General features: G+C 39.4%; 1 protein-coding gene and 49 non-coding genes across 50 annotated transcripts in view; 48 read left to right on the forward strand and 2 right to left on the reverse strand.

Moving 5' to 3' along the window:
* The window catches only part of LOC129357387 (matrilin-2-like), a gene marked incomplete at its 3' end in the record, with an annotated part of 73,324 nt that overhangs the window by 22,557 nt on the left and 23,894 nt on the right, over positions 1-26,873 (reverse strand). The window lies entirely within an intron of this gene.
* Positions 119-192, forward strand: trnat-agu (transfer RNA threonine (anticodon AGU)). Its single transcript has one exon. It is a non-coding gene; the product is annotated as a tRNA-Thr (tRNA).
* On the forward strand, positions 647-720 carry trnat-cgu (transfer RNA threonine (anticodon CGU)). The gene has a single exon. It is a non-coding gene; the product is annotated as a tRNA-Thr (tRNA).
* On the forward strand, positions 830-902 carry trnat-agu (transfer RNA threonine (anticodon AGU)). Its single transcript has one exon. It is a non-coding gene; the product is annotated as a tRNA-Thr (tRNA).
* trnat-ugu (transfer RNA threonine (anticodon UGU)) lies at positions 1,189-1,261 on the forward strand. The gene has a single exon. It is a non-coding gene; the product is annotated as a tRNA-Thr (tRNA).
* On the forward strand, positions 1,365-1,437 carry trnat-cgu (transfer RNA threonine (anticodon CGU)). The gene has a single exon. It is a non-coding gene; the product is annotated as a tRNA-Thr (tRNA).
* Positions 1,545-1,618, forward strand: trnat-agu (transfer RNA threonine (anticodon AGU)). The gene has a single exon. It is a non-coding gene; the product is annotated as a tRNA-Thr (tRNA).
* Positions 1,722-1,795, forward strand: trnat-cgu (transfer RNA threonine (anticodon CGU)). Its single transcript has one exon. It is a non-coding gene; the product is annotated as a tRNA-Thr (tRNA).
* Positions 1,904-1,977, forward strand: trnai-aau (transfer RNA isoleucine (anticodon AAU)). The gene has a single exon. It is a non-coding gene; the product is annotated as a tRNA-Ile (tRNA).
* Positions 2,623-2,696, forward strand: trnat-agu (transfer RNA threonine (anticodon AGU)). Its single transcript has one exon. It is a non-coding gene; the product is annotated as a tRNA-Thr (tRNA).
* On the forward strand, positions 2,977-3,050 carry trnat-agu (transfer RNA threonine (anticodon AGU)). The gene has a single exon. It is a non-coding gene; the product is annotated as a tRNA-Thr (tRNA).
* On the forward strand, positions 3,160-3,233 carry trnat-cgu (transfer RNA threonine (anticodon CGU)). Its single transcript has one exon. It is a non-coding gene; the product is annotated as a tRNA-Thr (tRNA).
* Positions 3,696-3,769, forward strand: trnat-ugu (transfer RNA threonine (anticodon UGU)). The gene has a single exon. It is a non-coding gene; the product is annotated as a tRNA-Thr (tRNA).
* trnat-cgu (transfer RNA threonine (anticodon CGU)) lies at positions 3,879-3,952 on the forward strand. Its single transcript has one exon. It is a non-coding gene; the product is annotated as a tRNA-Thr (tRNA).
* trnat-cgu (transfer RNA threonine (anticodon CGU)) lies at positions 4,244-4,316 on the forward strand. The gene has a single exon. It is a non-coding gene; the product is annotated as a tRNA-Thr (tRNA).
* trnai-aau (transfer RNA isoleucine (anticodon AAU)) lies at positions 4,426-4,499 on the forward strand. Its single transcript has one exon. It is a non-coding gene; the product is annotated as a tRNA-Ile (tRNA).
* On the forward strand, positions 4,606-4,677 carry trnat-agu (transfer RNA threonine (anticodon AGU)). The gene has a single exon. It is a non-coding gene; the product is annotated as a tRNA-Thr (tRNA).
* Positions 4,787-4,860, forward strand: trnak-cuu (transfer RNA lysine (anticodon CUU)). The gene has a single exon. It is a non-coding gene; the product is annotated as a tRNA-Lys (tRNA).
* Positions 5,673-5,746, forward strand: trnat-ugu (transfer RNA threonine (anticodon UGU)). The gene has a single exon. It is a non-coding gene; the product is annotated as a tRNA-Thr (tRNA).
* Positions 7,298-7,371, forward strand: trnat-cgu (transfer RNA threonine (anticodon CGU)). The gene has a single exon. It is a non-coding gene; the product is annotated as a tRNA-Thr (tRNA).
* trnat-cgu (transfer RNA threonine (anticodon CGU)) lies at positions 7,840-7,911 on the forward strand. Its single transcript has one exon. It is a non-coding gene; the product is annotated as a tRNA-Thr (tRNA).
* trnat-agu (transfer RNA threonine (anticodon AGU)) lies at positions 8,200-8,273 on the forward strand. Its single transcript has one exon. It is a non-coding gene; the product is annotated as a tRNA-Thr (tRNA).
* trnat-agu (transfer RNA threonine (anticodon AGU)) lies at positions 8,379-8,452 on the forward strand. The gene has a single exon. It is a non-coding gene; the product is annotated as a tRNA-Thr (tRNA).
* Positions 8,733-8,806, forward strand: trnat-agu (transfer RNA threonine (anticodon AGU)). The gene has a single exon. It is a non-coding gene; the product is annotated as a tRNA-Thr (tRNA).
* trnat-agu (transfer RNA threonine (anticodon AGU)) lies at positions 9,445-9,518 on the forward strand. Its single transcript has one exon. It is a non-coding gene; the product is annotated as a tRNA-Thr (tRNA).
* Positions 9,805-9,878, forward strand: trnat-ugu (transfer RNA threonine (anticodon UGU)). The gene has a single exon. It is a non-coding gene; the product is annotated as a tRNA-Thr (tRNA).
* On the forward strand, positions 11,219-11,291 carry trnat-agu (transfer RNA threonine (anticodon AGU)). Its single transcript has one exon. It is a non-coding gene; the product is annotated as a tRNA-Thr (tRNA).
* Positions 11,570-11,643, forward strand: trnam-cau (transfer RNA methionine (anticodon CAU)). The gene has a single exon. It is a non-coding gene; the product is annotated as a tRNA-Met (tRNA).
* trnat-agu (transfer RNA threonine (anticodon AGU)) lies at positions 11,750-11,822 on the forward strand. Its single transcript has one exon. It is a non-coding gene; the product is annotated as a tRNA-Thr (tRNA).
* trnat-agu (transfer RNA threonine (anticodon AGU)) lies at positions 12,107-12,180 on the forward strand. Its single transcript has one exon. It is a non-coding gene; the product is annotated as a tRNA-Thr (tRNA).
* Positions 13,155-13,228, forward strand: trnan-auu (transfer RNA asparagine (anticodon AUU)). The gene has a single exon. It is a non-coding gene; the product is annotated as a tRNA-Asn (tRNA).
* trnat-agu (transfer RNA threonine (anticodon AGU)) lies at positions 14,041-14,114 on the forward strand. The gene has a single exon. It is a non-coding gene; the product is annotated as a tRNA-Thr (tRNA).
* On the forward strand, positions 14,397-14,470 carry trnat-ugu (transfer RNA threonine (anticodon UGU)). The gene has a single exon. It is a non-coding gene; the product is annotated as a tRNA-Thr (tRNA).
* Positions 14,580-14,653, forward strand: trnat-agu (transfer RNA threonine (anticodon AGU)). Its single transcript has one exon. It is a non-coding gene; the product is annotated as a tRNA-Thr (tRNA).
* On the forward strand, positions 14,936-15,009 carry trnat-agu (transfer RNA threonine (anticodon AGU)). Its single transcript has one exon. It is a non-coding gene; the product is annotated as a tRNA-Thr (tRNA).
* trnat-agu (transfer RNA threonine (anticodon AGU)) lies at positions 15,474-15,547 on the forward strand. The gene has a single exon. It is a non-coding gene; the product is annotated as a tRNA-Thr (tRNA).
* trnat-cgu (transfer RNA threonine (anticodon CGU)) lies at positions 16,366-16,438 on the forward strand. The gene has a single exon. It is a non-coding gene; the product is annotated as a tRNA-Thr (tRNA).
* trnat-ugu (transfer RNA threonine (anticodon UGU)) lies at positions 16,731-16,804 on the forward strand. Its single transcript has one exon. It is a non-coding gene; the product is annotated as a tRNA-Thr (tRNA).
* On the forward strand, positions 16,914-16,987 carry trnat-cgu (transfer RNA threonine (anticodon CGU)). The gene has a single exon. It is a non-coding gene; the product is annotated as a tRNA-Thr (tRNA).
* On the forward strand, positions 17,097-17,170 carry trnat-agu (transfer RNA threonine (anticodon AGU)). Its single transcript has one exon. It is a non-coding gene; the product is annotated as a tRNA-Thr (tRNA).
* trnat-agu (transfer RNA threonine (anticodon AGU)) lies at positions 17,280-17,353 on the forward strand. The gene has a single exon. It is a non-coding gene; the product is annotated as a tRNA-Thr (tRNA).
* On the forward strand, positions 17,463-17,536 carry trnat-ugu (transfer RNA threonine (anticodon UGU)). Its single transcript has one exon. It is a non-coding gene; the product is annotated as a tRNA-Thr (tRNA).
* trnat-agu (transfer RNA threonine (anticodon AGU)) lies at positions 17,646-17,719 on the forward strand. Its single transcript has one exon. It is a non-coding gene; the product is annotated as a tRNA-Thr (tRNA).
* On the forward strand, positions 17,829-17,902 carry trnat-ugu (transfer RNA threonine (anticodon UGU)). The gene has a single exon. It is a non-coding gene; the product is annotated as a tRNA-Thr (tRNA).
* On the forward strand, positions 18,012-18,085 carry trnat-agu (transfer RNA threonine (anticodon AGU)). The gene has a single exon. It is a non-coding gene; the product is annotated as a tRNA-Thr (tRNA).
* trnat-cgu (transfer RNA threonine (anticodon CGU)) lies at positions 18,375-18,448 on the forward strand. Its single transcript has one exon. It is a non-coding gene; the product is annotated as a tRNA-Thr (tRNA).
* trnat-cgu (transfer RNA threonine (anticodon CGU)) lies at positions 18,741-18,814 on the forward strand. Its single transcript has one exon. It is a non-coding gene; the product is annotated as a tRNA-Thr (tRNA).
* Positions 18,924-18,998, forward strand: trnat-ugu (transfer RNA threonine (anticodon UGU)). Its single transcript has one exon. It is a non-coding gene; the product is annotated as a tRNA-Thr (tRNA).
* trnat-ugu (transfer RNA threonine (anticodon UGU)) lies at positions 19,108-19,181 on the forward strand. The gene has a single exon. It is a non-coding gene; the product is annotated as a tRNA-Thr (tRNA).
* Positions 20,498-20,571, reverse strand: trnai-aau (transfer RNA isoleucine (anticodon AAU)). Its single transcript has one exon. It is a non-coding gene; the product is annotated as a tRNA-Ile (tRNA).

A 26,873-nucleotide genomic window follows, 5' to 3' on the forward strand; every position in this document is an offset into this window, starting at 1 on the left:
CCCAGCAGTACCTATGAATGAGTTGGCCTTTTAACTGGTGTACTTTAGTTTTTCCAATTTGAAGTTGTTTTTATACTATGTCCTGGCATTAGTGAAAGTGTTGTAATTACAACTACAAGGTGCTGTGGATTAGTTGGTCAAAGTGCCTGTCTAGTAAACAGGAGATCCTGGGTTCAAATCCCAGCAGCACCTTTGAAGTTGGCCTTTTAACTGGTGTACTTTAGTTTTTCCAACATGAAGTTGTTTTCATATTATTCTGTCATTTAGTGAAAGTGTGATGATTACAAATAGGTGCTGTGGCTTAGTTGGCAAAGTGCTGTCTAGTAAACAGGAGATCCTGGTTCAAATCCCAGCAGTACCTATGAATGAGTTGGCCTTTAACTGGTGTACTTTAGTTTTTCCAACTACTTGAAGTTGTTTTCATAATATGTCCTGTCATTTAGTGAAAGTGTGATGATTACAAGTACAAGGTGCTGTGGCTTAGTTTAAAGTGCCTGTCTAGTAAAGGAGATCCTGGGTTCAAATCCCAGCAGCACCATTGATGAGTTGACCTTTTAACTGGTGTACTTTAGTTTTTCCAACTACTTGAAGTTGTTTTCATATTATGTCCTGGCATTTAGTGAAAGTGTTATTATTACAGCTACAAGGTGCTGTGGCTTAGTTGGTTAAAGTGCCTGTCTCGTAAACAGGAGATCCTGTGTTCAAATCCCAGCAGTACCTATGAATGAGTTGGCCTTCGAACTGGTGTACTTTAGTTTTTCAAACTACTTGAAGTTGTTTTCATATTATGTCCTGTCATTTAGTGAAAGTGTTGTTATTACAACTACAAGGTGCTGTGGCTTAGTTGTCAAAGTGCCTGTCTAGTAAACAGGAGATCCTGGGTTCAAATCCCAGCAGCACCATTGAATTATTTGACCTTTGACTGATGTACTTTAGTTTTTCCAACTATTTAAGTTGTTTTCATACTATGTCCTGGCAATTAGTGAAAGTGTTGTAATTACAACTACAAGGTGCTGTGGCTTAGTTGGTCAAATGCTGTCTAGTAAACAGGAGATCCTGGGTTCAAATCCCAGCAGCAACTATGAATGAGTTGGCCTTTTAACTATGTACTTTAGTTTTTCCAACTACTTGAAGTTGTTTTCATATTATATCCTGGCATTTAGTGAAAGTTTATTATTACAACTACAAGGTGCTGTGGCTTAGTTGGTCAAAGTGCCTGTCTTGTAAACAGGAGATCCTGGTTCAAATCCCAGCAGCACCTTGAATTAGTTGGCCTTTTAACTGGTGTACTTTAGTTTTTCCAACTACTGAAGTTGTTTCATATTACTTCTGTCATTTAGTGAAAGTGTGATATTACAAGTAAAGGTGCTGTGGCTTAGTTGGCAAAGTGCCTGTCTCGTAAACAGGAGATCCTGGGTTCAAATCCCAGCAGCACCTATGAATGAGTTGGCCTTTAACTAATGTACTTTAGTTTTTCCAACTACTTGAAGTTGTTTTCATATTATGTCCTGTCATTTAGTGAAAGTGTGATATTACAAGTAAAAGGTGCTGTGGCTTAGTTGGCAAAGTGCCTGTCTAGTAAACAGGAGATTCCTGGGTTCAAATCCCAGCAGTACCTATGAATGAGTTGGCCTTTGAACTGGTGTACTTTAGTTTTTCCAACTATTGAAGTTGTTTTATATGTCCTGGCATTAGTGAAAGTGTTGTAATTACAACTACAAGGTGCTGTGGCTTAGTTGGTCAAAGTGCCTGTCTCGTAAACAGGAGATCCTGGGTTCAAATCCCAGCAGTACCTATGAATGAGTTGGCCTTTGAACTGGTGTACTTTAGTTTTTCCAACTCTTGAAGTTGTTTTCATATTATGTCCTGTCATTTAGTGAAAGTGTTATTATTACAACTACAAGGTGCTGTGGCTTAGTGTGTCAAAGTGCCTGTCTAATAAACAGGAGATCCTGGGTTCAAATCCCAGCAGCACCATTGAATTATTTGTTTGACTGATGTACTTTAGTTTTTCCAACTACTTGAAGTTGTTTTCATATTATATCCTGGCATTTAGTGAGTGTTATTATTACAACTACAAGGTGCTGTGGCTTAGTTTGTTAAAGTGCCTGTCTAGTAAATAGGAGATCCTGGGTTCAAATCCCAGCAGCACCTTTGAATGAGTTGGCCTTTTAACTGGTGTACTTTAGTTTTTCCAACTTCATGAAGTTGTGTTCATATTACTTTCTGACATTTAGTGAAAGTGTGATGATTACAAGTAATAGGTGCTGTGGCTTAGTTTGTTAAAGTGCCTGTCTAGTAAATAGGAGATCCTGGGTTCAAATCCCAGCAGTACCTATGAATGAGTTGGCCTTTTAACTGGTGTACTTTAGTTTTTCCAACTACTTGAAGTTGTTTTCATATTATGTCCTGTCATTTAGTGAAAGTGTGATAACTACAAGTAAAAGGTGCTGTGGCTTAGTTGGGCAAAGTGCCGTCTCGTAAACAGGAGATCCTAGGTTCAAATCCCAGCAGTACCTATGAATGAGTTGGCCTTTGACTGGTGTACTTTAGTTTTTCAACTTTGAAGTTGTTTTTATACTTGTCCTGGCATTTAGTGAAAGTGTTGTATTACAACTACAAGGTGCTGTGGATTAGTTGGTCAAAGTGCCTGTCTAGTAAACAGGAGATCCTGGGTTCAAATCCCAGCAGCACCTTTGAATTAGTTGGCCTTTTAACTGGTGTACTTTAGTTTTTCCAACTACTGAATTTGTTTTCATATTATTCTGTCATTTAGTGAAAGTGTGATGATTACAAGTAATAGGTGCTGTGGCTTAGTTGGCAAAGTGCTGTCTAGTAAACAGGAGATCCTGGTTCAAATCCCAGCAGTACCTATGAATGAGTTGGCCATTTAACTGGTACTTTAGTTTTTCCAACTTGAAGTTGTTTTCATATATGTCCTGTCATTTAGTGAAAGTGTGATGATTACAAGTACAAGGTGCTGTGGCTTAGTTGGTCAAAGTGCCTGTCTAGTAAATAGGAGATCCTGGGTTCAAATCCCAGCAGCACCATTGAATGAGTTGACCTTTTAACTGGTGTACTTTAGTTTTTCCAACTACTTGAAGTTGTTTTCATATTATGTCCTGGCATTTAGTGAAAGTGTTCTTATTACAACTACAAGGTGCTGTGGCTTAGTTGGTTAAAGTGCCTGTCTCGTAAACAGGAGATCCTGGGTTCAAATCCCAGCAGTACCTATGAATGAGTTGGCCTTTGAACTGGTGTACTTTAGTTTTTCCAACTACTTGAAGTTGTTTTCATATTATGTCCTGTCATTTAGTGAAAGTGTTATTATTACAACTACAAGGTGCTGTGGCTTAGTTTGTTAAAGTGCCTGTCTAGTAAATAGGAGATCCTGGGTTCAAAGCCCAGCAGCACCATTTAATTATTTGACTGATGTACTTTAGTTTTTCCAACTATTTAAAGTTGTTTTCATATTATGTCCTGGCAATTAGTGAATGTGTTGTAATTTCAACTACAAGGTGCTGTGGCTTAGTGGTCAAATGCTGTCTAGTAAACAGGAGATCCTGGGTTTAAATCCCAGCAGCAACTATGAATGAGTTGGCCTTTTAACTAATGTACTTTAGTTTTTCCAACTACTTGAAGTTGTTTTCATATTATATCCTGGCATTTAGTGAGTGTTATTATTACAACTACAAGGTGCTGTGGCTTAGTTGGACAAAGTGCCTGTCTTGTAAACAGGAGATCCTGGGTTCAAATCCCAGCAGCACCTTTGAATTAGTTGGCCCATTAACTGGTGTACTTTAGTTTTTCCAACTACATGAAGTTGTTTTCATATTACTTTCTGTCATTTAGTAAAAGTGTGATGATTACAAGTAATAGGTGCTGTGGCTTAGTTGGCCAAAGTGCCTGTCTCGTAAACAGGAGATCCTGGGTTCAAATCCCAGCAGCACCTATGAATGAGTTGGCCGTTTAACTAATGTACTTTAGTTTTTCCAACTACTTGAAGTTGTTTTCATATTATGTCCTGTCATTTAGTGAAAGTGTGATATTACAAGTAAAAGGTGCTGTGGCTTAGTTGGCCAAAGTGCCTGTCTAGTAAACAGTAGATCCTGGGTTCAAATCCCAGCAGTACATATGAATGAGTTGGCCTTTGAACTGGTGTACTTTAGTTTTTCAAACTATTTGAAGTCGTTTTTATACTATGTCCTGGCAATTAGTGAAAGTGTTGTAATTACAACTGCAAGGTGCTGTGGCTTAGTTGGTCAAAGTGCCTGTCTCGTAAACAGGAGATCCTGGGTTCAAATCCAGCAGTACCTATGAATGAGTTGGCCTTTGAACTGGTGTACTTTAGTTTTTCCAACTCCTTGAAGTTGTTTTCATATTATGTCCTGTCATTTAGTGAAAGTGTTATTATTACAACTACAAGGTTCTGTGGCTTAGTGTGTCAAAGTGCCTGTCTAATAAACAGGAGATCCTGGGTTCAAATCCCAGCAGCACCATTGAATTATTTGACAATTTGACTGATGTACTTTAGTTTTTCAAACTACTTGAAGTTGTTTTCATATTATATCCTGCATTTAGTGAGTGTTATTATTACAACTACAAGGTGCTGTGGCTTAGTGGTCAAAGTGCCTGTCTAGTAAACAGAGATCCTGGGTTCAAAACCCAGCAGCACCATTGAATGATTTGTCCTTTTAACTGGTGTACTTTAGTTTTTCCAACTTCATGAAGTTGTGTTCATATTACTTTCTGTCATTTAGTGAAAGTGTGATGATTACAAGTAATAGGTGCTGTGGCTTAGTTGGCCAAAGTGCCTGTCTCTTAAACAGGAGATCCTGGGTTCAAATCCCAGCAGTACCTGTGAATGAGTTGGCCTTTTAACTGGTGTACTTTAGTTTTTCCAACTACTTGAAGTTGTTTTCATAATATGTCCTGTCATTTAGTGAAAGTCTGATGATTACAAGTAAGGTGCTGTGGCTTAGTTTGTGGTAGTGATCCTGGGTTCAAATCCCAGCAGCACCATTGTATGAGTTGACCTTTTAACTGGTGTACTTTAGTTTTTCTAACTACTTGAAGTTGTTTTCATATTATGTCCTGGCATTTAGTGAAAGTGTTATTATTACAGCTACAAGGTGCTGTGGCTTAGTTGTTAAAGTGCCTGTCTCGTAAACAGGAGATCCTGGGTTCAAATCCCAGCACCTATGAATGAGTTGGCCTTTGAACTGGTGTACTTTAGTTTTTCCAACTACTTGAAGTTGTTTTCATATTATGTCCTGTCATTTAGTGAAAGTGTTATTATTACAACTACAAGGTGCTGTGGCTTATTGTGTCAAAGTGCCTGACTAGTAAACAGGAGATCCTTGGTTCATATCCCAGCAGCACCATTGAATTATTTGACAATTTGACTGATGTACTTTAGTTTTTCCAACTATTTAAAGTTGTTTTCATACTATGTCCTGGCAATTAGTGAAAGTGTTGTAATTTCAACTACAAGGTGCTGTGGCTTAGTTGGTCAAAGTGCTGTCTAGTGAACAGGAGATCCTGGGTTTAAATCCCAGCAGCAACTATGAATGAGTTGCCTTTTAACTAATGTACTTTAGTTTTTCCAACTACTTGAAGTTGTTTTCATATTATATCCTGGCATTTAGTGAGTGTTATTATTACAACTACAAGGTGCTGTGGCTTAGTTGGTCAAAGTGCCTGTCTTGTAAACAGGAGATCCTGGGTTCAAATCCCAGCAGCACCTTTGAATTAGTTGGCCTTTTAACTGGTGTACTTTAGTTTTTCCAACTACATGAAGTTGTTTTCATATTACTTTCTGTCATTTAGTGAAAGTGTGATGATTACAAGTAATAGGTGCTGTGGATTAGTTGGCCAAAGTGCCTGTCTAGTAAACAGGAGATCCTGGGTTCAAATCCCAGCATTTCCTATGAATGAGTTGGCCGTTTAACTAATGTACTTTAGTTTTTCCAACTACTTGAAGTTGTTTTCATATTATGTCCTGTCATTTAGTGAAAGTGTGAATTACAAGTAAAGGTGCTGTGGCTTAGTTGGGCAAAGTGCCCATCTCGTAAACAGGAGATCCTAGGTTCAAATCCCAGCAGTACCTATGAATGAGTTGGCCTTTGAACTGGTGTACTTTAGTTTTTCAAACTATTTGAAGTTGTTTTTATACTATGTCCTGCAATTAGTGAAAGTGTTGTAATTACAACTACAAGGTGCTGTGGCTTAGTGTGTCAAAGTGCCTGTCTAGTAAACAGGAGATCCTGGGTTCAAATCCCAGCAGCACCTTTGAATAGTTTGCCTGTTAACTGGTGTACTTTAGTTTTTCCAACTTCATGAAGTTGTTTCATATTACTTTCTCATTTAGTGAAAGTGTGATGATTACAAGTAATAGGTGCTGTGGCTTAGTTGGCCAAAGTGCCTGTCTAGTAAACAGGAGATCCTGGGTTCAAATCCCAGCACCACCTATGAATGAGTTGGCCGTTTAACTAATGTACTTTAGTTTTTCCAACTACTTGAAGTTGTTTTCATATTATGTCCTGTCATTTAGTGAAAGTGTGATAATTACAAGTAAAGGTGCTGTGGCTTAGTGGGCAAGTGCCGTCTCGTAAACAGGAGATCCTAGGTTCAAATCCCAGCAGTACCTATGAATGAGTTGACTTTGACTGGTGTACTTTAGTTTTTCCAACTACTTGAAGTTGTTTTCATATTATGTCCTGGCATTTAGTGAAAGTGTTATTATTACAGCTACAAGGTGCTGTGGCTTAGTTGGTCAAAGTGCCTGCTAGTAAAAAGGAGATCCTGGGTTCAAATCCCAGCAGCACCTTTGAATTAGTTGGCCTTTTAACTGGTGTACTTTAGTTTTTCCAACTACATGAAGTTGTTTTCATATTACTTTCTGTAATTAGTGAAAGTGTGATGATTACAAGTAATAGGTGCTGTGGCTTAGTTGGCCAAAGTGCCTGTCTAGTAAACAGGAGATCCTGGGTTCAAATCCAGCAGCACCTATGAATGAGTTGGCCGTTTAACTAATGTACTTTAGTTTTTCCAACTACTTGAAGTTGTTTTCATATTATGTCCTGTCATTTAGTGAAAGTGTGATAATTACAAGTAAAAGGTGCTGTGACTTAGTTGGCAAAGTGCCCGTCTAGTAAACAGGAGATCCTGGTTCAAATCCCAGCAATACCTATGAATGAGTTGGCCTTTGAACTGGTGTACTTTAGTTTTTCAAACTATTTGAAGTTGTTTTATACTATGTCCTGGCAATTAGTGAAAGTTGTAATTACAACTACAAGGTGCTGTGGATTAGTTGGTCAAAGTGCCTGTCTCGTAAACAGGAGATCCTGGGTTCAAATCCCAGCAGTACCTGTGAATGAGTTTGCCTTTAACTGGTGTACTTTAGTTTTTTCAACTACTTGAAGTTGTTTTCATATTATGTCCTGTCATTTAGTGAAAGTGTATTATTACAACTACAAGGTGCTGTGGCTTAGTGGTCAAAGTGCCTGACTAGTAAACATGAGATCCTGGGTTCAAATCCCAGCAGTACCTATGAATGAGTTGGCCTTTTAACTGGTGTACTTTAGTTTTTCCAACTACTTGAAGTTGTTTTCATAATATGTCCTGTCATTTAGTGAAAGTCTGATTATTACAAGTAAAGGTGCTGTGGCTTAGTTGTTAAGTGCCTGTCTAGTAAATAGGAGATCCTGGGTTAAATCCCAGCAGCACCATTGTATGAGTTGACCTTTTAACTGGTGTACTTTAATTTTTCCAACTACTTGAAGTTGTTTTCATATTATGTCCTGGCATTTAGTGAAAGTGTTATTATTACAAGCTACAGGTGCTGTGGCTTAGTTGTAAAGTGCCTGTCTCGTAAACAGGAGATCCTGGGTTCAAATCCCAGCAGTACCTATGAATGAGTTGGCCTTTTAACTGGTGTACTTTAGTTTTTCCAACTACTTGAAGTTGTTTTCATATTATGTCCTGTCATTTAGTGAAAGTGTTATTATTACAACTACAAGGTGCTGTGGCTTAGTGTGTCAAAGTGCCTGTCTAGTAAACAGGAGATCCTGGGTTCAAATCCCAGCAGCACCTTGAATTAGTTGGCCTTTTAACTGGTGTACTTTAGTTTTTCCAACTACATGAAGTTGTTTTCATTATTTCTGTCATTTAGTGAAAGTGTGATGATTACAACTACAAGGTGCTGTGGCTTAGTTGGCCAAAGTGCCTGTCTAGTAAACAGGAGATCCTGGGTTCAAATCCCAGCAGCACCTATGAATGAGTTGGCCTTTAACTAATGTACTTTAGTTTTTCCAACTACTTGAAGTTGTTTTCATATTATTCTGTCATTTAGTGAAAGTGTGATATTACAACTAATAGGTGCTGTGGCTTAGTTGGCCAAAGTGCCTGTCTAGTAAACAGGAGATCCTGGGTTCAAATCCCAGCAGCACCTATGAATGAGTTGGCCGTTTAACTTGTACTTTAGTTTTTCCAACTACTTGAAGTTGTTTTCATATTATGTCCTGTCATTTAGTGAAAGTGTGATAATTACAAGTAAAGGTGCTGTGGCTTAGTTGGTCAAAGTGCCTCTCGTAAACAGGAGATCCTAGGTTCAAATCCCAGCAGTACCTATGAATGAGTTGGCCTTTAACTGGTGTACTTTAGTTTTTCAAACATGAAGTTGTTTTTATACTATGTCCTGCATTAGTGAAAGTGTTGTAATTACAACTAAAGGTGCTGTGGATTAGTTGGTCAAAGTGCCTGTCTAGTAAACAGGAGATCCTGGGTTCAAATCCCAGCAGCACCTTGAATAGTTGGCCTTTTAACTGGTGTACTTTAGTTTTTCCAACAACTTGAAGTTGTTTTCATATTTTTCTGTCATTTAGTGAAAGTGTGATGATTACAAGTAAAAGGTGCTGTGGCTTAGTTGGCAAATGCCGTCTAGTAAACAGGAGATCCTAGGTTCAAATCCCAGCAGTACCTATGAATGAGTTGGCCTTTAACTGGTGTACTTTAGTTTTTCCAACTACTTGAAGTTTTTTTCATATATGTCCTGCATTAGTGAAAGTGTGATGATTACAAGTAAAGGTGCTGTGGCTTAGTTGTAAAGTGCCTGTCTAGTAAATAGGAGATCCTGGGTTCAAATCCCAGCAGCACCATTGTATGAGTTGACCTTTTAACTGGTGTACTTTAGTTTTTCCAACTACTTGAAGTTGTTTTCATATTATGTCCTGGCATTTAGTGAAAGTGTATATTACAGCTACAAGGTGCTGTGGCTTAGTTTGTTAAAGTGCCTGTCTGTAAACAGGAGATCCTGGGTTCAAATCCCAGCAGTACCTATGAATGAGTTGGCCTTTGAACTGGTGTACTTTAGTTTTTCCAACTACTTGAAGTTTTTTCATATATGTCCTGTCATTTAGTGAAAGTGTTATATTACAACTACAAGGTGCTGTGGCTTAGTGTGTCAAAGTGCCTGTCTAGTAAACAGGAGATCCTGGGTTCAAATCCCAGCAGCACCATTGAATTATTTGACAATTTGAATGATGTACTTTAGTTTTTCCAACTATTTAAAGTTGTTTTCATACTATGTCCTGGCAATTAGTGAAAGTGTTGTAATTTCAACTACAAGGTGCTGTGGCTTAGTTGGTCAAACTGCTGTCTAGTAAACAGGAGATCCTGGGTTAAATCCCAGCAGCACCTATGAATGAGTTGGCCTTTTAACTAATGTACTTTAGTTTTTCCAACTACTTGAAGTTGTTTTCATATTATTCCTGCATTTAGTGAGTGTTATTATTACAACTACAAGGTGCTGTGGCTTAGTTGGACAAAGTGCCTGTCTTGTAAACAGGAGATCCTGGGTTCAAATCCCAGCAGCACCTTTGAATTAGTTGGACTTTTAACTGTGTACTTTAGTTTTTCCAACTACATGAAGTTGTTTCATATTACTTTCTGCATTTAGTGAAAGTGTGATGATTACAAGTAATAGGTGCTGTGGCTTAGTTGGTCAAAGTGCTGTCTAGTAAACAGGAGATCCTGGGTTCAAATCCCAGCCCTATGAATGAGTTGGCCGTTTAACTAATGTACTTTAGTTTTTCCAACTACTTGAAGTTGTTTTCATATTATGTCCTGTCATTTAGTGAAAGTGTGATAATTACAAGTAAAAGGTGCTGTGGCTTAGTTGGCAAAGTGCCGTCTCGTAAACAGGAGATCCTAGGTTCAAATCCCAGCAGTACCTATGAATGAGTTGGCCTTTGAACTGGTGTACTTTAGTTTTTCAAACAATTTGAAGTTGTTTTTATACTATGTCCTGGAAATTAGTGAAAGTGTAATTACAACTACAAGGTGCTGTGGCTTAGTGTGTCAAAGTGCCTGTCTAGTAAACAGGAGATCCTGGGTTCAAATCCCAGCAGCACCTTTGAATTAGTTGGCCTTTTAACTGGTGTACTTTAGTTTTTCCAACTTCATGAAGTTGTGTTCATATTATTCTGTCATTTAGTGAAAGTGTGATATTACAGTAATAGGTGCTGTGGCTTAGTTGGCCAAAGTGCCTGTTAAACAGGAGATCCTGGGTTCAAATCCCAGCAGTACCTATGAATGAGTTGGCCTTTAACTGGTGTACTTTAGTTTTTCCAACTACTTGAAGTTGTTTTCATAATATGTCCTGTCATTTAGTGAAAGTGTATATTACAAGTAAAGGTGCTGTGGCTTAGTTGTGGCTTAGTTTGATCCTGGGTTCAAATCCCAGCAGCACCATTGAATGAGTTGCCTTTTAACTGGTGTACTTTAGTTTTTCCAACTACTTGAAGTGTTTTCATATTATGTCCTGGCATTTAGTGAAAGTGTGATAATTACAAGTAAAGGTGCTGTGGCTTAGTTGGCAAAGTGCCTGTCTGTAAACAGGAGATCCTAGGTTCAAATCCCAGCAGCTATGAATGAGTTGGCCTTTGAACTGGTGTACTTTAGTTTTTCAAACAATTTGAAGTTGTTTTTATACTATGTCCTGGAAATTAGTGAAAGTGTTGTAATTACAACTACAAGGTGCTGTGGCTTAGTGTGTCAAAGTGCCTGTCTAGTAAACAGGAGATCCTGGGTTCAAATCCCAGCAGCACCTTTGAATTAGTTGGCCTTTTAACTGGTGTACTTTAGTTTTTCCAACTTCATGAAGTTGTTTCATATTACTTTCTGTCATTTAGTGAAAGTGTGATGATTACAAGTAATAGGTGCTGTGGCTTAGTTGGCAAAGTGCCTGTCTAGTAAACAGGAGATCCTGGGTTCAAATCCCAGCAGTACCTATGAATGAGTTGGCCTTTTAACTGGTGTACTTTAGTTTTTCCAACTACTTGAAGTTGTTTTCATAATATGTCCTGTCAATTAGTGAAAGTCTGATGATTACAAGTAATAGGTGCTGTGGCTTAGTTTGTGGCTTAGTTTGATCCTGGGTTTCAAATCCCAGCAGCACCATTGTATGAGTTGACCTTTTAACTGGTGTACTTTAGTTTTTCCAACTACTTGAAGTTGTTTTCATATTATGTCCTGGCATTTAGTGAAAGTGTTATTATTACAGCTACAAGGTGCTGTGGCTTAGTTTGTTAAAGTGCCTGTCTCATAAACAGGAGATCCTGGGTTCAAAACCCAGCAGTACCTATGAATGAGTTGGCCTTTTAACTGGTGTACTTTAGTTTTTCCAACTACTTGAAGTTGTTTTCATATTATGTCCTGTCATTTAGTGAAAGTGTGATATTACAGTAAAGGTGCTGTGGCTTAGTTGTTAAAGTGCCTGTCTAGTAAATAGGAGATCCTGGGTTCAAATCCCAGCAGCACCATTGTATGAGTTGACCTTTTAACTGTGTACTTTAGTTTTTCCAACTACTTGAAGTTGTTTTCATATTATGTCCTGGCATTTAGTGAAAGTGTTTATTTACACTACAAGGTGCTGTGGCTTAGTTTGTTAAAGTGCCTGTCTCGTAAACAGGAGATCCTGGGTTCAAATCCCAGCAGCCTATGAATGAGTTGGCCTTTTGAATGTACTTTAGTTTTTCCAACTACTTGAAGTTGTTTTCATATTATGTCCTGTCATTTAGTGAAAGTGTTATTATTACAACTACAAGGTGCTGTGGCTTAGTGTGTCAAAGTGCCTGTCTAGTAAACAGGAGATCCTGGGTTCAAATCCCAGCAGCACCATTCAATAATTTGACTGATGTATTTTAGTTTTTCCAACTATTAAAGTTGTTTTCATACTATCTGCATTAGTGAAAGTGTTGTAATTTCAACTACAAGGTGCTGTGGCTTAGTTGGTCAAAGTGCTGTCTAGTGAACAGGAGATCCTTAAATCCCAGCAGCAACTATGAATGAGTTGGCCTTTTAACTAATGTACTTTAGTTTTCCAACTACTTGAAGTTGTTTTCATATTATATCCTGCATTTAGTGAGTGTATTATTACAACTACAAGGTGCTGTGGCTTAGTTGGTCAAAGTGCCGTCTGTAAACAGGAGATCCTGGGTTCAAATCCCAGCAGCACCTTGAATAGTTGGCCTTTAACTGGTGTACTTTAGTTTTTCCAACTACATGAAGTTGTTTTCATATTACTTTCTGTCATTTAGTGAAAGTGTGATGATTACAAGTAAAGGTGCTGGCTTAGTGGCCAAAGTGCCTGTCTAGTAAACAGGAGATCCTGGGTTCAAATCCCAGCACCTATGAATGAGTTGGCCGTTTAACTAATGTACTTTAGTTTTTCCAACTACTTGAAGTTGTTTTCATATTATGTCCTGTCATTTAGTGAAAGTGTGATAATTACAAGTAAAAGGTGCTGTGGCTTAGTTGGGCAAAGTGCCGTCTTAAACAGGAGATCCTAGGTTCAAATCCCAGCAGTACCTATGAATGAGTTGGCCTTTGAACTGGTGTACTTTAGTTTTTCAACTTTGAAGTTGTTTTTATACTATGTCCTGGCAATTAGTGAAAGTGTTGTAATTACAACTACAAGGTGCTGAGGCTTAGTGTGTCAAAGTGCCTGTCTAGTAAACAGGAGATCCTGGGTTCAAATCCCAGCAGCACCTTGAATTAGTTGGCCTTTAACTGGTGTACTTTAGTTTTTCCAACTATGAAGTTGTTCATATACTTTCTGTCATTTAGTGAAAGTGTGATGATTACAAGTAATAGGTGCTGTGGCTTAGTTGGCCAAAGTGCCTGTCTATTAAACAGGAGATCCTGGGTTCAAATCCCAGCAGTACTATGAATGAGTTGGCCTTTTAACTGGTGTACTTTAGTTTTTCCAACTACTTGAAGTTGTTTTCATATATGTCCTGTCATTTAGTGAAAGTGTGATGATTACAGTAATAGGTGCTGTGGCTTAGTTTGTGGCTTAGTTTGATCCTGGGTTCAAATCCCAGCAGCACCATTGTATGAGTTGCCTTTAACTGGTGTACTTTAGTTTTTCCAACTACTTGAAGTTGTTTTCATTATGTCCTGCATTTAGTGAAAGTGTTATTATTACAGCTACAAGTGCTGTGGCTTAGTTGTTAAAGTGCCTGTCTAGTAAACAGGAGATCCTGGGTTCAAATCCCAGCAGTACCTATGAATGAGTTGGCCTTTTGAACTGGTGTACTTTAGTTTTTCCAACTACTTGAAGTTGTTTTCATATATGTCCTGTCATTTAGTGAAAGTGTTATTATTACAACTACAAGGTGCTGTGGCTTAGTTGGTCAAAGTGCCTGTCTAGTAAACATGAGATCCTGGGTTCAAATCCCAGCAGTACATATGAATGAGTTGGCCTTTCACTGGTGTACTTTAGTTTTTCCAACTACTTGAAGTTGTTTTCATATATGTCCTGCAATTAGTGAAAGTGTTATTATTACAGCTACAAGGTGCTGTGGCTTAGTTGTTAAAGTGCCTTTCTCGTAAACAGGAGATCCTGTGTTCAAATCCCAGCAGTACCTATGAATGAGTTGGCCTTTTAACTGGTGTACTTTAGTTTTTCCAACTACTTGAAGTTGTTTTCATATTATGTCCTGGCATTTAGTGAAAGTGTTATTATTACAACTACAAGGTGCTGTGGCTTAGTTGGTCAAAGTGCCTGTCTAGTAAACAGGAGATCCTGGGTTCAAATCCCAGCAGCACCATTGAATTATTTGACAATTTGACTGATGTACTTTAGTTTTTCCAACTTTGAAGTTGTTTTCATACTATGTCCTGGCAATTAGTGAAAGTGTGTAATTTAACTACAAGGTGCTGTGGCTTAGTTGTAAACTGCTAGTCTAGTGAACAGGAGATCCTGGGTTTAAATCCCAGCAGCAACTATGAATGAGTTGGCCTTTTAACTAATGTACTTAGTTTTTCCAACTACTTGAAGTTGTTTTCATATTATATCCTGCATTTAGTGAAAGTTTTTATTACAACTACAAGGTGCTGTGGCTTAGTTGGTCAAAGTGCCTGTCTTGTAAACAGGAGATCCTGGGTTCAAATCCCAGCAGCACCTATGAATGAGTTGGCCTTTTAACTGGTGTACTTTAGTTTTTCCAACTACTTGAAGTTGTTTTCATATTATGTCCTGGCATTTAGTGAAAGTGTTATTATTACAGCTACAAGGTGCTGTGGCTTAGTTGGCCAAAGTGCCTGTCTAGTAAACAGGAGATCCTGGGTTCAAATCCCAGCAGTACCTATGAATGAGTTGGCCTTTGAACTGGTGTACTTTAGTTTTTCAACTATTTGAAGTTGTTTTTATACTATGTTCTGGCAATTAGTGAAATGTTGTAATTACAACTACAAGGTGCTGTGGCTTAGTGTGTCAAAGTGCTTGTCTAGTAAACAGGGATCCTGGGTTCAAACCCAGCAGCACCTTTTGAATGAGTTGCCTTTAACTGGTGTACTTTAGTTTTTCAACTTTGAAGTTGTTTTCATACTATGTCCTGGCATTAGTGAAATGTTATTATTACGACTACAAGGTGCTGTGGCTTAGTTGGTCAAAGTGCCTGTCTAGTAAACAGGAGATCCTGGGTTCAAATCCCAGCAGCACCTTGAATTAGTTGGCCTTTTAACTGGTGTACTTTAGTTTTTCAACTACATGAAGTTGTTTTCATATTATTCTGTCATTTAGTGAAAGTGTGATATTACAAGAAATAGGTTCTGTGGCTTAGTTGGCCAAAGTGCCTGTCTAGTAAACAGGAGATCCTGGGTTCAAATCCCAGCATTTCCTATGAATGAGTTGGCCGTTTAACTAATGTACTTTAGTTTTTCCAACTACTTGAAGTTGTTTTCATATTATGTCCTGTCATTTAGTGAAAGTGTGATAATTACAAGTAAAGGTGCTGTGGCTTAGTTGGCAAAGTGCCGTCTCGTAAACAGGAGATCCTAGGTTCAAATCCCAGCAGTACCTATGAATGAGTTGGCCTTTGAACTGGTGTACTTTAGTTTTTCCAACTTTGAAGTTGTTTTTATACTATGTCCTGGCAATTAGTGAAAGTGTGTAATTACAACTACAAGGTGCTGAGGCTTAGTTGGTCAAAGTGCCTGTCTAGTAAACAGGAGATCCTGGGTTCAAATCCCAGCAGCACCTTGAATTAGTTGGCCTTTTAACTGGTGTACTTTAGTTTTTCCAACTATGAAGTTGTTTCATATACTTTCTGTCATTTAGTAAAAGTGTGATGATTACAAGTAATAGGTGCTGTGGCTTAGTTGGCCAAAGTGCCTGTCTAGTAAACAGTAGATCCTGGGTTCAAATCCCAGCAGTACATATGAATGAGTTGGCCTTTGAACTGGTGTACTTTAGTTTTTCAACTACTTGTAGTTGTTTTCATATATGTCCTGTCATTTAGTGAAAGTGTGATGATTACAAGTAATAGGTGCTGTGGCTTAGTTTGTGGCTTAGTTGATCCTGGGTTCAAATCCCAGCAGCACCTTGTATGAGTTGACCTTTTAACTGGTGTACTTTAGTTTTTCCAACTACTTGAAGTTGTTTTCATATTATGTCCTGGTCATTTAGTGAAAGTGTTATTATTACAGTACAAAGTGCTGTGGCTTAGTTTGTTAAAGTGCCTGTCTCATAAACAGGAGATCCTGGGTTCAAAACCCAGCAGTACCTATGAATGAGTTGGCCTTTGAACTGGTGTACTTTAGTTTTTTTTCAACTACTTGAAGTTGTTTTCATATTATGTCCTGTCATTTAGTGAAAGTGTTATTATTACAACTACAAGGTGCTGTGGCTTAGTTGGTCAAAGTGCCTGACTAGTAAACATGAGATCCTGGGTTCAAATCCCAGCAGTACATATGAATGAGTTGGCCTTTCACTGGTGTACTTTAGTTTTTCCAACTACTTGAAGTTGTTTTCATAATATGTCCTGTCATTTAGTGAAAGTGTTATTATTACAGCTACAAGGTGCTGTGGCTTAGTTTGTAAAGTGCCTTTCTCGTAAACAGGAGATCCTGGGTTCAAATCCCAGCAGTACCTATGAATGAGTTGGCCTTTGAACTGGTGTACTTTAGTTTTTCCAACTATTTAAAGTTGTTTTCATACTATGTCCTGGCAATTAGTGAAAGTGTTGTAATTTCAACTACAAGGTGCTGTGGCTTAGTTGGTCAAACTGCTAGTCTAGTGAACAGGAGATCCTGGGTTTAAATCCCAGCAGCAACTATGAATGAGTTGGCCTTTTAACTAATGTACTTTAGTTTTTCCAACTACTTGAAGTTGTTTTCATATTATATCCTGGCATTTAGTGAAAGTGTTATTATTACAACTACAAGGTGCTGTGGCTTAGTTGGTCAAAGTGCCTGTCTTGTAAACAGGAGATCCTGGGTTCAAATCCCAGCAGCACCTATGAATGAGTTGGCCTTTTAACTGGTGTACTTTAGTTTTTCCAACTACTTGAAGTTGTTTTCATATTATGTCCTGGCATTTAGTGAAAGTGTTATTATTACAGCTACAATGTGCTGTGGCTTAGTTGGGTAAAGTGCCTGTCTCGTAAACAGGAGATCCTGGGTTCAAATCCCAGCAGTACCTATGAATGAGTTGGCATTTGAACTGGTGTACTTTAGTTTTTCAAACTATTTGAAGTTGTTTTTATACTATGTTCTGGCAATTAGTGAAAATGTTGTAATTACAACTACAAGGTGCTGTGGCTTAGTTGGTCAAAGTGCCTGTCTAGTAAACAGGGGATCCTGGGTTCAAAACCCAGCAGCACCTTTGAATGAGTTTGCCTTTTAACTGGTGTACTTTAGTTTTTCCAACTCCTTCAAGTTGTTTTCATAATATGTCCTGGCATTTAGTGAAAATGTTATTATTACGACTACAAGGTGCTGTGGCTTAGTTGGTCAAAGTGCCTGTCTAGTAAACAGGAGGTCCTGGTTTCAAATCCCAGCAGCACCATTGAATTAGTTGGCCTTTTGGCTGCTGTACTTTGGTTTTTCAAACTATTTGAAGTTGTTTTTGTACTATGTCCTGGCATTTAGTGAAAGTGTTATTATTACAACTACAAAGTGCTGTGGCTTAGTTGGTCAAAGTGCCTGTCTTGTAAACAGGAGATCCTGGGTTCAAATCCCAGCAGCACCTTTGAATTAGTTGGCCTTTTAACTGGTGTACTTTAGTTTTTCCAACTACATGAAGTTGTTTTCATATTATGTTCTGTCATTTAGTGAAAGTGTGATGATTACAAGTAAAAGGTGCTGTGGCTTAGTTGGTCAAAGTGCCTGTCTAGTAAACAGGAGGTCCTGGGTTCAAATCCCAGCAGCACCTTTGAATTAGTTGGCCTTTTAACTGGTGTACTTTAGTTTTTCCAACTACATGAAGTTGTTTTCATATTGCTTTCTGTCATTTAGTGAAAGTGTGATGATTACAAGTAAGAGGTGCTGTGGCTTAGTGTGTCAAAGTGCCTGTCTTGTAAACAGGAGATCCTGGGTTCAAATCCCAGCAGCACCTTTGAATTAGTTGGCCTTTTAACTGGTGTACTTTAGTTTTTCCAACTACTTGAAGTTGTTTTCATATTATGTTCTGGCATTTAGTGAAAGTGTGATGCTTACATGTAAAAGGTGCTGTGGCTTAGTTGGTTAAAGTGCCTGTCTAGTAAACAGGAGATCCTGGGTTCAAATCCCAGCAGCACCTTTGAATGAGTTGGCCTTTTAACTGGTGTACTTTAGTTTTTCCAACTACTTGAAGTTGTTTTCATAATATGTCCTGGGAGTTAGTGAAAATGTTATTATTACAACTACAAAGTGTGGCTTAGTTGGTCAAGCTGCCTGTCTTGTAAACAGGAGATCCAGGGTTGAAATCCCACCCGCACCTTTGAATGATTGGCCTTTTAACTGATGTACTTTAGTTTTTCAAACTACTTGAAGGTGTTTTTTATACTATGTCCTGGCATGTAGTGAAAGTGTTATTATTATAGCTATAAGGTGCTGTGGCCTAGTTGGTCAAAGTGCCTGTCTCGTAAACAGGAGATCCTGAGTTCAAATCCCAGCAGTACCTATGAATTAGTTGGCCTTTTAACTGGTGTACTTTAGTTTTTCCAACTACTTGAAGTTGTTTTCATATTATGTCCTGTCATTTAGTGAAAGTGTGATGATTACAAGTAAAAGGTGCTGTGGCTTAGTTGGTCAAAGTGCCTGTCTAGTAAACAGGAGATCCTGTGTTCAAATCCCAGCACCACCTTTGAATGAGCTGGCCTTTTAACTGGTGTACTTTAGTTTTTCCAACTACTTGAAGATGTTTTCATATTATGTCCTGTCATTTAGTGAAAGTGTGATGATTGCAAGTAAAAGGTGCTGTGGCTTAGTTGGGTAAAGTGCCTGTCTCGTAAACAGGAGATCCTGGGTTCAAATCCCAGCAGTACCTATGAATGAGTTGGCATTTGAACTAATGTACTTTAGTTTTTCAAACTACTTGAAGTTGTTTTCATAATATGTCCTGGCATTTAGTGAAAATGTTATTATTATAACTACAAGGTGCTGTGGCTTAGTTGGTCAAAGTGCCTGTCTTGTAAACAGGAGATCCTGGGTTTCAAATCCCAGCAGCACTTTTGAATTATTTGGCATTTTAACTGATGTACTTTAGTTTTTCAAACTATTTGAAGTTGTTTTTATACTATGTCCTGGAAATTAGTGAAAGTGTTGTAATTACAACTACAAGGTGCTGTGGCTTAGTTGGTCAAAGTGCTTGTCTTGTAAGCAGGAGATCCTGGGTTCAAATCCCAGCAGCACCTTTGAATTAGTTGGCATTTTGACTGATGTAATTTAGTTTTTCCAAGTATTTGAAGTTATTTTCATACTATGTCCTGGCAATTAGTCAATATGTTGTAACTGCAACTACATGGTGCTGTGGCTTAGTTGGTCAAAGTGCCTGTCTAGTAAACAGGACATCCTGGGTTCAAACTAAAGTACATCAGTCTAAATGCCAATTCATTCAAAGGTGCTGCTGCGATTTGAACCCAGGATCTCCTGTTTACTAGACAGGCACTTTGACCTACTAAGCCACAGCACCTTATTTTTGCTGACTTATAACCTTTTCTTATTTTCAGGACATATTCTGAAAATGAATTCTGATATGAAATTATTTTAACAAAAAAAACCAAATACTAAGATGACGATTTGTGGGTACTGTTGGGATTTGAACCCAGGATCTCCTGTTTACTAGACAGGAACTTTGACCAACTAAGCCACAACACCTCATTTTTAGTGACTTATAACCTTTTCTTATTGTCAGGACATATTCTGAAAATGAATTCCGATGTGAAATAATTTAAACTAAAAAAACAATACCAATCATAAAGCTGATGATTTGTAGGTACTGTTGGGATTTCAACCCAGGATCTCCTTTTTACAAGACAGGCACTTTGACCAACTAAGCCACATCACCTTTTAGTTGTAATTATAACACTTTCACTAAATGCCAGGACATAATATGAAAACTACATCAAGTAGTTGGAAAAACCAGAGTGCATGAGTTGAAAACCATTTCATCCACAGGTACTGCCTGGATATGAACCCAGGACTACCTGTTTAGGAGACAGGCACTTTCACCAACCAAGCCAAAGCACCTTGAAAATGTACTTATAAACCTTTCACTAATTGCCAGGACATAGTATGAAAACAACTTCAAGTAGTTGGAAAAACTAAAGTATATCAGTTAAAAGGCCAACTCATTCAAAGGTGCTGCTTGGATTTGAACCCTGGACCTTCTGTTTTCTAGACAGGCACTTTGACCAACTGAGCCACAGCACCTCATTGTTACTGACTTATAACCTTTTCTTATTGTCAGGACATATTCTGAAATTGAATTCCGATATGAAATAATTATAACTAAAAAACGATACCAAGTTCAAAGCTGATGATTTGTAGGTACTGCTGGCATTTGAACCCAGGATCTCCTGTTTACTAGACAGGCACTTTGTCCAACTAAGCCACAGTACCTTGAATATGTAGTTATAAACCTTTGACTAAATGCCAGGACATATTATGAAAAGAACTTCAAATAGTTAGAAAAACTAACGTACATCGGTCGAAAGACCAACTCATTCATAGGTGTTGGTGGGATTTGAACCCAAGATCTCCTGTTTATTAGACAGGCACTTTGGCCAACTAAGCCACAGCACCTTGTACCTGTAATTATAACACTTTCACTAATTGCCAGGACATAGTATGAAAACAACTTCAAATAGTTGGAAAAAAAAGTGCATCAGTCCAAAGACCACCTCATTCTTAAGTTCTGCTAGGATTTGAACCCTGGACCATCTGTTTACTAGACAGGCACTTTAACCAACTAAGCCACAGCACCTCGTTTTTACTGATGTAGCACCTTTTCTAATTGTCAGGACTTATTCACATTTTTTTACTCTCTATAATTTTCTTTATATTTAAAAATACAAAAAAAAACTGACATTAACCTAAGAATTTCAGAGGATTTTTTTCAATCAGGTTTGAATATTAATCTCAGAAATGTTCAAGATTTTGTTGATGTCTGACATGAATCTAGAAATTTCTGAGGTCTTTGGCTGAAATTCACTCCTTACTTCTCCTTTTTTTTTGACAACAGCTGTAACACACCATCATATGTTCAGGTGATGAACACCGTAGGTAGAGAATATCTAATTATCTGCTTACTGATGCCAGACAGTCTGAATAACAACAGAAGATGGAAGAGGAGAAAAGCATCTACAGATGACGTCTGAAAGCATCTGAATTAAGGAAAATCTAAGAGATTTTCTTTTCCACATCCAGCCTCCTGTTTTTCCTTCACTACCTCGTGGCGTGAACCAGAAAAACAGGAAAGATTTGTGAGAAACAGCAAGACAGCGGAGGAAAAGATAGAAGATTTAGCTGCTGCTGAACTGGAGGACACCTGGTGAAGGATGTTTCTCCATCACACTGAAAGCTTCTGTTCAGTTTAGTCACAGCCAGGAACAACACATAAAACACACACTTGCTCTCTCTTGCGAGTTCATGTGTGTGTGTGTGTGTGTGTGAAGGGAGAAAGACCCGGCTCTGAATACGCTGCTGCAGCTGTGGAGCGGCGGACAGCTGACGCCAGTCTGTGGGACTCCTTGTCTCTCCTGCAGAACAAGCCCTGCCTCCCCTCCTCTCTTCTGTGATTCCACGAACCAGACCTGCACGTTTCCACAGCTGTGTTGGAAACACATACTGCCTGCCTCCCAATCCAACCAATGTTGGGAAAACTTTCTCCAGGATCACAAAAACTGAAAGTAAATGTTTATTTGGATGTTTTAGTCTTTACATGTTAACACCTGATAGACTTGGTCCGACCAAAATTGCTACATTTGTTTTATTTTCAGCTGTTAGTTTGTTTTCACACCACACTGACTCAAACCAACATATTCCCCTCCTCGCCTGCGGGAGCGCTACACCAACGACACATGAACGCAACTTCCTGCTTCACAAAACATTTCCAAAAAATGAGTAGCGTCAGGTTTAGCGGTTGTAGAATATTTGTTTTATCAAGTCATTTCTCCTGCTAGCACCAGATTATCATGTTTGTTTTGGTTGTATTTACCCAGGATCCACTGCGTTGTCGTTCACTTCCTGCTTTTGTTTTGGAGCCGTTCACTTCAGCCAAACAGTGACAAGGTTTGTATTCAAACCAGAATTTGCTTTCTCCAAAGTCTCGTTCCGTTTTTCTACAAACTAGATTTTTATGAAAGTGGAATAAACAGGGCAGGTGTGAATGCAAGCTTAGTTTTAGCAAATTTCACTTTAAAATAATGCAAAATAAGGAGGAACAAAACATCCTTGATGTTTTGGAAGATTTAAAAATTGAAAATCAGTTAAAATATGAACTTTCTCCATCTTTATCAAACACCTGCAGCCTTTGGGAGTGAATCTGAAATGACTAGCAGGAAACTCAGAACTCCAGTCATCAACAACCACTTTGTTAAAATAATAGGTTGCTAAATTATGAAGTGGAGCCACTAAGAATTCGCTCTTTTATTATAAATGAATGTATTTGGCTCTGTGAGTGTCACAGACACAAATGCAAATCCAGCCTGGTGAGTTAAACTGGAGCTGCTGCGTCAACATGCAGCCTGATAAAACAAATTATTAAAAAACAACCAGACTAAGAATAACAAAAAACAGTCAGGACGACTTGTTAGTTTCTGTTGGGGAATATTTAAACACCCTTTTTTCGACAGTTATTGTTTTATAACCTAGTTGCATTTATTCAATTACATTTACTTGACATTTTTGAAAAACAATATTTTTGCTATGTTGTACTTTTTAATTCTACTTTAGTAATTTGATCAGGAAGTATCTCTACTCTTACTTGAATTATAACAACTAAGTGATTTGGAAGAACTGAACCTATCACTGTGTCCAGTGATAGGTTCAGTCACTGGCTACATATTAAAGTATTTTTAATTCCTCCACCGACTCTTTGCATGCGACGTCACTGTCTTGAAACTCGACCGCTCCGCCATGACGGAGGTCAAAAACAACCTACCCGTGCCTCTAAAATCTGTGAAAAAAACGCACATGGTGTCGCTTTAATCAAGTTGATTTTGCAGTGAAAAATGGCCACAGGGTGCTGCACAAACAGACAAGGATACAAACCAAACTTAACTTTTAATGAGGAAAGATTAACAGCTGCAGCTTTAATCACAATCACCGCCATCCCTGTAGATATGCAGCGAACACTATTTACAAGATAAGAAGATGTTGTATTATCTTGCCGTCTTATTGTTGTGTTCAAGTATTCAACTCCGAAAGAAACTTATCTTGATTGTCTTTCAGCTGTCTTTGTCCTCGCAGAAAAATCACTGCTAACACTGTGATATTCAGCTCACCGTTGAATGTTGAGTCAAAACCAGAAACTGCTGCTGCGCAAGTGACGCAACGGGCTGTTGCTAGGTAACCAAAGAATGAGTGAGTTGCTGGGTAACAATACCTGAATACCAGCAGGTTTATGTCAGGCAAAGAACGGCACAGACCTTCATCTCTGCAGAAACCCTCAGCCTCAGATGCAACAAATTCACTGTCTTATCCAGTGAGCCGACACTGGCCAGAAAGACAGTCAGAAATGGTGGCTTCCAAGGCATCAGCTGGGTTTCCCCTTTTTCTGTTTTCAGGCATCATTTGACCATTGGTCCTGCCCACCCTGCCGTGCCAGTCCATTGTCCTCAAGAGCCGCTGTCTCCCAAGTGCGGATTTCAGCCTTGGTGATGTATTACCAGCTGAACTGTCTCCAGTGGCCATCAGCTTCAGCTGTAAAGTTTGTTTTTCTTCAAACTTCAGCAGTTTTCTAGTTGTCCTTCTGAGATAGTGACATCAACTTGTGACATCACGCAATTTGATGTCACAAAGAGTGATGCACCCTATGTGGAGATATAATGCATCACTTCTGAATCTACGGTCATAGCTATTGCAGCAGTTGGAGAGAAAGCACAAGTATTGTACTAATCGCACTAACTAGCAAATAGTAAATTTTCTGATCGATTTCAGATTTGTCCAGAGAGAACGAATTAAAAATGAGTGAGAGCAATAAGATAAGTAAGCCTTCTGATTTCAAAGGCAAGGAAAATGCAAGAGACCATAGCGATTCAGACGCAGCAGCTCAATGATTTTGTAGAAAAAGTAAGCGTGATGTCCATCGAGCGAATGTCTCTGCTGAAAGCAAATGAGGAGCTGAACATCCAAGTTCAAAATATGAAAAAAGCTGCGCTTGAAGTAGACGCTCTGGTTCGGGAGAAAGACGACGAATTAAAGAAACAGTTGGACGCAAACAAAACTTTGAAGAAATATTACTGCTCTGGAGAAGAAAAAGATCACCTTGGAAAACGAAAACATCGCCTTGGAGGAGAAAAATACTCGTTTGGAGAAGGAGAAGGCCGCTGTGGAGGAGAGAAACACAGCCTTAGAGATAGAAAAGACCGCCTTGGAGAGAAGAAAGAACGCGTTAGAGGTTGAAAAGAACGCCTTGGAGAAGAGGACCTACACGCAGCAGAAAGAAAATTTTGCACTGCGACAGAAAAACAGGATCTTGGAGAACCAAAACACCGCCTTAAAGGAAAAAAACACTATGCTGGAGAACCAAAAGACCGCTTTAAAGGAGAAAAACACTACGCTGGAAACACAAAACACTGACTTGGAGAAAAAGAACACTGCTCTGGAGAAGAAAAAGACCACTCTGGAGAAAAAAATAATGCACTGGGTCAGAAAAACGCAGCCTTACAAATTGATAAGGCTGCCTTGGAGAAGGAAAAGACTGACTTGGAGGACAAAAACACAGCCCTGGAAACACAAAACACAACCTTGACAAAGACGACGACCGTTTTGGAGAAGAAAAAGACTGCTCTGAATGAGGAAAACAATGCCCTCAAGCAGGAAAACAACGCCCTCAAGCAGGAAAAAAGACTGCCCTGAATGAGGAAAATAACGCCCTCAAGCAGGAAAAGACTGCCCTGAATGAGGAAAACAACGCCCTCAAGCAGGAAAAGACTGCCCTGAATGAGGAAAACAACGCCCTCAAGCAGGAAAAGACTGCCCTGAATGAGGAAAATAACGCCCTCAAGCAGGAAAAGACTGCCCTGAATGAGGAAAACAACGCCCTCAAGCAGGAAAAGACTGCCTGAATGAGGAGAACACCACTCTGAAGGTGAGAACCGCAGCTCTGCAGCAGAAAAGTGCAGTCTTGGAGAGGAAAACCACTGCTTTGGAGCAAATTAACACCTTCCTCAAGCAGGAAAACACCGCCCGGGAGCAGAAAATCACTGCTTTGGAGGAGGGAAAAAGCTCGCTGGAGATGGAAAACACCACCCTGAAGCAGAGAAGCACAACTGAGAAGCAGAAAAGAACCATCTTGGAGAGAAAAACCACTGCCTTGGAACAAATAAGAGCCATCCTCAAGCAGGAAATCACCAGCCGGGGACAGAAAATCACTGCTTTGGAGGAGGGAAAAAGCTCGCTGGAGATGGAAAACACCAGCTTGAGGCAGAAAATCGCTGCCTTAATGAAAATAAGCACCGACCTGAAGCTGAAAAACGAGACCCTGGAGAAGACAACCACTGCCTTAAAGGATAAAAACACCGCCCTGAAACTGAAAAGTATCGGAAGTGTCTTGGAAGGGGAAAAGCTGACCAAAAAGATGAGAGTCAGAGTGGAACAGCAGAACCAGCAGCCGCCTAAAGAGGAAACCCACAGAGAAAGCCAGTCGGATTCAGACCAGCCATCAGTAATCGCACGTGTGGTCGGAGGTATCCTCAATACATACCAGAAAATGTCCGAAAATGGTACTCTGAGATACTGGATCGAATTGTGATTTAAAAAGTGTCAACTGAAAACTTCAGACTTGATTATTTGGGGCAGAAAAGCTTTACAACAAACCACTGCGGTGTCAAGGGAGCTTGACACTTAGGGGCTGATGGCGGGAGATGTTGGAGGGAGAGCTTGCGACCCGCAGGACTGCGGTGCCATGGGAACTTGAGGCCTTGAGTTCCCAGACCATCAGACTCTAATCCCATTTGTCGCCAGGTCATCAGACACTCTCCGGCTGACCTCCAGGTCTTTGTTCTGAGTCTTTTTGCACGAATATTGCATGTGTGGGTTCTCTCCGGGTACTCCGGCTTCCTCCCAAAGTCCAAAAGCATGATTGTTAGGTTAATTGATTTCTCTAATCCCATTTGTCGCCAGGTCATCGGACACTCTCCGGCTGACCTCCGGGGCTTCGTATGGAGCCCCGTTGGTCTCCGGCTGACCTCCAGGTCTTTGTGCCGAGTCTTTTTGCACGAATATTGCATGTTCTCCCCATGCTTGTGTGGGTTCTCTCCGGGTACTCCGGCTTCCTCCCAAAGTCCAAAAGCATGATTGTTAGGTTAATTGATTTCTCTAAACCCATCCTTAGGTGTGAATCTGTGCATACACGGTTGTTTTTCACCTGTCTGTCTCTGTGTTGCTGGCGACCTGTCCAGGGTGAACTCCGCCTCTCGCTGGAGCAAGATACCTCCCAGATCTTCCATTTTTGGTCTGAAGGTTTTCTAAATAAATTTGTTAGCATACGTAGCGGGAGCTGAACTCCAGTATTACACCAAGCCCTATATATTAATGCAAAATATTAACAACATTGTCCTAGTACTGAAAAGTCATGTCCCGAGCCTTCACATGAATAGTACGTCATTTTGAACAAAAATGTGCAGCAGTGCTGAGGCATCGTCTGGTTTAGCCAAGTAGGATTGACGACCTCTCCAAGATGGCCATCGTGTTTCCTGCCTCCAAGCAGTCAATGCGGAGCCTATTCTTCTATTATGCCTGTGGGTTGAGCGGTTGAAGCTGCTTCTCAGCCTACATTTCCCAGAATGCAGTGTGGTTCTGGATCAGAGTTCGGTAAATATTCTTTAATACAGTGGACCAACCCTGGTCCTCAGGAACCACTGTCCTGCATGTTTTTGATG

The sequence above is a fragment of the Poeciliopsis prolifica genome, unplaced genomic scaffold (assembly GCF_027474105.1).
Source record: "Poeciliopsis prolifica strain line A6 unplaced genomic scaffold, Auburn_PproV2 SCAFFOLD252, whole genome shotgun sequence".
Lineage (NCBI taxonomy): Eukaryota > Metazoa > Chordata > Actinopteri > Cyprinodontiformes > Poeciliidae > Poeciliopsis > Poeciliopsis prolifica.